Source organism: Bombus impatiens, unplaced genomic scaffold (assembly GCF_000188095.3).
Source record: "Bombus impatiens unplaced genomic scaffold, BIMP_2.2 scf_1506, whole genome shotgun sequence".
Classification (NCBI taxonomy): Eukaryota; Metazoa; Arthropoda; class Insecta; order Hymenoptera; family Apidae; genus Bombus; species Bombus impatiens.
This window is the reverse complement of record NT_177925.1, coordinates 789,468-795,729: the sequence shown is the minus strand read 5'-3', so window position 1 is coordinate 795,729 and position 6,262 is coordinate 789,468. Positions and strand designations below refer to the sequence as shown.

Here is a 6,262-nt window from a genome sequence, read left to right as displayed (position 1 = left end):
CTTAAACTCGACTAGTGCTCGAAGCGATTCGAACATTCGTACTAGTAAATTGCTCGAAAACTTGCGACATAGAGAATATCGAATGGCCATCGCTAGGTTCGGATGGGGTTTGCGAGGGGAAGGCGGTTGACGAGGGTTGGGAAAGCCGAAGCGTGGCTCCTCCGGGTGGGGGTAGTCGGTACCTCGAACGACTCCATGGGTCTCCAGTTCGCCCTGCCACGCTCAGTCCGACCCGGACGTTCGAGGGAGACGCGTCCTGTCTTCCGTAGTACGTACGCGTCATATCGGTACGCACGTTGTCGCCGTTGATAGCGTAACACACAGAGCTAGTCTCGATCTGTCGTAAATAACACACAGGACAGGATCATCGGTTGGAGGCAATACTCGATCGTACGATTTACGGATACAAGAGAGAGAGATAGAGAGAAAGGGAGGGAGGGAGAGAGAGAGAGAGAGAGAGGGAGAGTGGTGTTATATACTGGCTACTCTCGGACTGTGGGACTGGTACGGTGACCGCGTCGCACGAGGTTCGCAAAGAAGGGTGAGAGGGAAGGAGGGAGAGAGAGAGAGTGAGGATTCAGGAGAGCGGGGAGAAGAGGGAGAGAACGCGAAGAAAAAGCTCTCTCTCGCTCTTTCTCTCTCTCTATCTCGACTGCCTCGCCGGCTTTCCACGGCCACGAATCGATAACACGCGACCGTCGCCGCGTCGGTCGTTCCTCTCTCTCGACCTCTTCTCGACGCTCGCTACACTCGTGCACGACCACTCGCCGCGACGATTTTTCCCATCGAATAAGCGTTCAACTCGTGTCCTTTCTCAATCGTCGTTGTCGTCGTCGTCGTTGTTGTTTGTCGCTCTATCGCTTTTCCCCATACTAAACCACTGGGACGAAAGAATTTGCGAGGAGCTGTGTGCGGTCGTGTTGCGCCACTTTTGACGGTCGCGTGCCGCGTAACGTGATCGATACGATCGATGCGAGCAGTCGACGACAAAACGGAGCGGCGCGAGATCGAGAGTCGAAGCGATACTCTAGCAGCAGGTCGAGGAAACCCGCCAAAATATCAGCAACGATCTGGCTTGTTTGGACTACGGTTTCCAGTCGTCAACAAGGAATAAGAAAACACGTCAAAAAGTGATTCGTGTTCGACAGTGCGCGGAGTAAACGGAGGTAAAAGGCAAACGAGAGCGAAAGGAACGTTGTTGATCGGCCGCCGTACGTTCACAGTGTATTGTTTATTCGTGGAAGAGAATCGGTCACTGGATTCCCATTGTGCGTATCTCTGTGTGCCACGTGACGATCAACGTTTGTTTATTTTGGTGCTTTTTGTCGCCGTTTACCTTGTTTGGCTATTCTACCCTGGGCCTTCTATACCAGATTCATTTCTACTCCCTGGAATCATCAATAAGGTTATCTTGCTCGCGGATGTTCGTCGATATCGCGCGTGCCGATCCTCGAAAAGTAAGTAAACACTTTCTCCGTTGTTCTCTTGTTTTGGTAAACACGACTCGTTAAAGCCATCGCGGGCTTTCTCCACTAATCCCGGCTTGAACTTTGCACCGAAATTATTGTACTTGTAAATTACCCGGTTGGCGTACGACCAAATGGTCGATGCTGCTAATTTAACTGTACGTTTTCATTAGTACGCGAGCCAGGCTCGTTAATTCGAGAATCGCAGCCTCTCCAGCTCCCGATAATTCGCACGGCGCTCGTGTAAACTAGGAACACGACCATTGACATCTTCGCTACTCGTACGAGAGGTGTCGTCTCGTTCGAGCTAATTCACTCTACTTACGGCTTGAATTGTTTTAAGCTCGATTCACCGAACGATTGACCGTATTCGCGCGTGTAAATTCCATTTGATTAGGGTCGGTATTACGAAGTTACGTTAGGTTAGGCTTACTTACGAATCAGAGCCACAGTCGAAGAGATCGACCGCCAGTGGTAATTGTTGGGCGAGATATCGTAGTTTTTATGGAGGTATTTTTATCGCGCACTTTGCCGTCTAAACGCGTCGACAAAGCCCGTGACAGAGCGCCGCCGGCGACTTTGTAGATCGTTCACACGGCGAGATGTTTTGTTCCGCAGCCGAGGAATTAATCGATCGTAAAGAGGCTAATGTGAACGATACGCCGGCTAGCCGTGCACGGAGAACATTCGACAAAGGAAAGCGATATATCATGCGGGCGCATTCTCTATTCTCTTCTGTTCTCCCTTATCGTCTCGCAAAAGACGCGTCCTTTTCTCCCGTAACATTAAATAAGAATGCTGTGATATTAATCTATTAAACCATAAACTTTTGCAATTATAGGATTAGTAATTTTAGTAAGACTGATTTAATTTTAGTTCTGGCATGGACGAATATTATATATTTCTAATAGGAATGATTCATTAATAAAAAAAAAAATCGTTCATTGCTTCAATTTACAAGTAAAGAGATTATTATATCCGGAAGACGAATGAAAAAGATGCAATTGACTTATTTTGCTCGGCAAAATCGGCTCGGTTGTAGCATGAGAGTAGAATATTCTAGGATTTATATATATTATATAGAATAAACCAGCAGGCTATGTTCCACGTATTCCATCTTGAATGCAATTTTTAAGATGGGAGGATTGCGTCTGAGAAACAAATGCAATCAGTCTGCTTTGACTGAACGTCTTTCAAGGGGACCTCGAACGGTCTCCGCGGATCTGAGAGTGAGTTAAACGGCGCATTGATCGAGATACCACTATCGTAGATTAACATTTCTCGAAAGAGAGGCGATTGCGTCACATGAGAGCCGCGCTTGGAGTCTAGGTGGAATTGAAAAATCGATTTCGGGCAGGGCGTTAATAAAAGATTGGACGTCGAACGTTAGGCGGACAAAATATAGGGTAGAGAATCTGTAATTTCGTTCTTCGTGGGATTCTCGAGTTCTCCGACGTCTCATTAGATTTTATCGCAGCGGGGTTCTACGGCTATAGTCGAGTACCGGATACTTGAGACTTTATTCCTGGCCATAGTCGAGTCACTGAAAGTTACATACTTCTGAAAAGTCCCGCCAGATTCTATTGCCTTCGAGGAGAACGCGACAAACTCTCGACCGTAGCAACATTACTATAAAATGCGCGAACTCTTCTGGATTACGTTCGAATTTAAGCTCACTCGATTAACGCGATATTTACAATCTTGGAACAACGTTCGAGTCGTTAGGCGACTAGTATCATTGTCGAAAAGATTCCTTACTTTAACAATTAAAGATTTTTAGTGGCTAGACACGATCGGTTTAATCTTATATGAGATTAGTCCAGACAAAAATTCCGAATACGATAGTATTTTTTATAACAATGTTGAAATTTGAAACATACGTTACCATCTACATGTGAGCATTTCGATATTCCAAAGAATATATTATGGAGTAAAACTATATTAATATCTTTTACCGTACAATAAAGTACCTATTGTTGAAAATACCATAAATTTTCATTAATAATGAAATCTTCATGAAAAATCCTCTCTTATACAGAAAAATATTTTATTCCGTGCATTGCATGAATCTCAGAAAATAATGCTCTTATCGCGAAAGCGGGCTAAAAGAGAACGGTATGTTTAACGCCGTGTTTTCTCAACACACGTGTCTTTTTTCCAAAGATTATAGTGAAAATAGTTTGACAATAGTCCCTCAGTTCCTACGAAATACCAAAATACTTTCTACGAGTGTACCGATTACATCACGTTGCTCACAACGAATCAGAGAAACGTTGCGTAATCGTCTTCGTTTCAGAGCAAGACATATTTCAAGCAATGGATTTAGGGATTTGGGTGTTGTGGCTATTTTTTTCTTGTCGTTGAAAATGATGCGTGGCTGCAGTTGATCGGACGACACAGGGTCTCTTTTCGTCGGGGACGCAGCCGATGAGGTTACGGTGTATTTATTTTTAGTCAAGGCTGAAGAAGGAGACAACGAAGAGACGGAACTTTGCCTTATTGTTGGATTCTGTCAAGTTTGTTCGCAACTACGCACTGAGATATATAAAGTTTCCTGCACGGCACAGCTCTCACGGTGTACTTTAGCGCGCTTAGCACGGTAAGACAATATTGACTTGGTCGTGTCTCCCCAGAAAAGCTAGCAACTTTATTTTCAAGGGTTTCCGTTATCGGTGAAATCGCTGAATTAACCACTCGCACGATATCGTTTCTCCTCCTGTTTTCGAACAGATCGACCAACCGTTCTTTCATTCTGATATTCTTTTTTTTTTTTTCTCTACGTTCTCATGGAACGTTCACCTATTCTTTTCCAACACTACGCACACAAGAAATCGATCGGCTCCCATGACCTCTTATAATCTGTTCATCGGTACGTTTTTAACAAGCAACGCAGGTAAACTTCTCGCGCTTCGCTTTGCTGTTCTTATTGCTTCCGCGGTCTTAATAACAAGAACGGAAACTTATTTCGAACCAAAGACGAAAAGTAAGCTGCTCGTGTTCTTTGCTGGCGAAGAATTTGTCCCGCTTTTCGAAGCATGCATTCACCGGACACGAAAATTATATCCTTACACGATAGCGTTGTAACGAAAGTTTCCCCGAGTAGGTTCTATAGCTTCTCCTCATTTTGCTGTGCACTTGAATTATCCTGAAAGAAAACTATAAAGTCAGCACAATTTTTCGTCTCGCTAGAATTTTACAAGTCACTCTTTGTTTTGTACATGGTTTTAAAAATTATAGTGGTGTAAGTCAAGATTTTCAGAAATTTGAATATAGTCGTTACGTGTTACAACTTTCACAGGTGTCATCCCTTTAGTTTCATAATAATTAATTAAGTAGCAACTTTATTACGCACAATGTTTAGAAAACATGTTATTAGAAATGCTAAATGTTATTAGAAAAAATATAATGTTTTTTTTTATGATAATAGATATAAAACGCTATTGTATGGAAACAGAATATGACTTACACCATTTCGTCATGACAGTTGTGTCCCATTATAGTGCTAATGAAATTTCAAAATGTTTTATATGACTCATATAATGTGAACATGAAAGCTTTTTAAGATGGGTCTCCAAACACTTTTGTGCGCCAATGTATTTATCTGTTAACATGTTCCTAAAATAACTTAAAATAAAACACTGATATAAAACGCACAGGTTATCTATCGATAACGCGTTATCTATCGATCGAAGTAGAGAAACGCACGTGTCGGCGTTTATGGCTTTTACGATTGTTTTTATTTTTGGATACATGGTTGGCGTCATTCGGATTAGCATATTTACCAGCCATGGTATAATTGACCGGGCCCTTTCCCTCGTGATAAATATCGAAGGGACAGGGTCCCCCAACCGGTTTTCCCGAAAAGAAGCTCAGTGAACTTGTCCCATACGGTTACGGGACAAGGCGAGCGTACACGTACGCTTATTTAAATACCAAATAGAGCATTCCCCGCGAGTCTCGTGGCCTGTGATTTTCATGGCGGGCGGCGGCGTTGCAACGAGGGTCCGTCCTGGCGTGTCCTGAAGGGAGCGAAGCAAAGGAGAGGCAGGGGTTAGCCGGTGCGCCCTCAAACGAGGCATAAAATCGGAGATGAGTCTGTCGTCGCGAAACGAGTTGCCCTGCCGAGAGAGAAAAAGGGTCGCAAAACAGTTTCGAAGGGTGGCCGGGTATTAATCAATCCAAAAGAATCGCGCTCCTCCGCGAGATCCCGCATACCGCATGCCGCCATTCGTTTCGACGTACTCGCACCTACATCCATCCTAGCGTAACATGCAAGCATTACGTGCAACTGTTACACGTTGAATATAAAAGAACACACGAGAGCACCAAAAAGAGCGCTCAACCCTTCGAAATTTATATTCTCTCGCGAATGGCCTGACCACTGTCCCGATTGAATCTCCACCCCGCCACGGGGAAAATAACAATCGACGATATTTCCAAACGCGATGCGCAATGTTGCGCGTAAAGTTCAAGTATGTTTTACCGCGCGACGGCCGAGTACGAATTTTGGCATGAATTTTGGCATGAATTTTGGCATGAATTTTGGCTCGTTAAGCGATTCCCGTGATGATTGGAAATGGAAAAATTTGGAACGCGGTTGGAAAGCACAAAGGTTTTCAAATGATTGAAAGCAACAACGACACGTCCGTCTTATACCGGGGATAAAACCGTTTCCGTGTTTTCGTGTCGTTTTGGCCGAAAAATGTAGCTTCACCGCGAAAAACGACGGTGAAAGATCAATCCAGTTTCGTTCCCATAGAAGTTTCCGAAACTGGTGGTGGAATCGCGCGGCGGTA

The 6,262-nt window shown here is 44.2% G+C and overlaps 1 protein-coding gene across 4 annotated transcripts in view; it reads left to right on the top strand.

The window, feature by feature from the left end:
* The first annotated feature begins 454 nt into the window (after positions 1-454).
* The window catches only part of LOC100742326, a 268,312-nt gene continuing 262,504 nt past the window's right edge, over positions 455-6,262 (top strand). For all 4 annotated transcript variants that reach the window (XM_033324140.1, XM_033324139.1, XM_003494084.4 and 1 more), the window contains exon 1: positions 455-1,457. The gene's annotated coding sequence lies outside the window, so the exon portion shown is untranslated. The remainder of the gene's footprint in view (positions 1,458-6,262) is intronic.